This window comes from Pristiophorus japonicus, chromosome 25 (genome assembly GCF_044704955.1).
Source record: "Pristiophorus japonicus isolate sPriJap1 chromosome 25, sPriJap1.hap1, whole genome shotgun sequence".
NCBI lineage: Eukaryota > Metazoa > Chordata > Chondrichthyes > Pristiophoridae > Pristiophorus > Pristiophorus japonicus.
This window is the reverse complement of record NC_092001.1, coordinates 20,785,181-20,786,032: the sequence shown is the minus strand read 5'-3', so window position 1 is coordinate 20,786,032 and position 852 is coordinate 20,785,181. Positions and strand designations below refer to the sequence as shown.

Genomic DNA, 852 nt, shown 5'->3' with positions numbered 1-852 from the left:
CTGCAGCGAGCGCGTGGCCATTTGGCTAAGGCGTCACACTTTGGTGCAAACCCTAATGTTATCAGAAAATTGCAGATTTGAGGCTTGTGCGGGTGCTTTTGTAAAATGTTGTTCAACTTTAAAAATAAAACCATGTTCACACTCATTAGCTGAAGGTGATTTCCTTGCAGGGCTCTTTATTAAAAGGTATTTTGTTATTCTATTTCCTGTGTACATTTCTCACTGATCTTTGCAAATAGTTTCCAACAAACCAACACTAATTAATGCCTGCAAATTAATAGTGTTGACAATTCGAACACTATCAGTGTAATAAAAGGCAGTGGACAGAAGTCTGATCAGATCCCATTGATCAAATCAAAGAGTGAAATATTCCCTTTTGAATCGCTGCGAGCAGGGTTCGAACCTGCGTGGGGAAACCCCATTGGATTTCAAGTCCAACGCCTTAACCACTCGGCCATCTCAGCTACACGATGGATTCGTTATAACAGTCGAAAAATCGCTGCGAAATATCAGACAAATAGACTTTTGGTCAACGTAATATCAGGCATTCAAAAATTGTGGGTTTGAGTCCCACCAGAGACAGATTTTAGGTCAGGATTTGATGTTTCCTGGGCAGCACAATCAAATTTTCAGCAAATCAATACTTCAGAGATGTGAAACTGCGACCCCTGCACTTGCTGTTACATAAAGGCTCCAATTATCCTCAGAATTCTCTGGTCGCACAGGATCATTTGCACAGTAACTGGAGCAAGACATCGAGCCTCTGACAGGCTGAGTCCATTAACCGCTCAAAAACTTGCAAAGGACACGTGGAAGAACAGTGGAACTCTTTTCTGTCGCGTGCAGCTGCTG

The 852-nt window shown here is 42.4% G+C and overlaps 1 non-coding gene across 1 annotated transcript; it reads right to left on the bottom strand.

Annotated features, from left to right (window-relative positions):
* Positions 1-382: 382 nt before the first annotated feature.
* On the bottom strand, positions 383-464 carry trnas-uga (transfer RNA serine (anticodon UGA)). The gene has a single exon. It is a non-coding gene; the product is annotated as a tRNA-Ser (tRNA).
* Between the last annotated feature and the right edge of the window lie 388 nt (positions 465-852).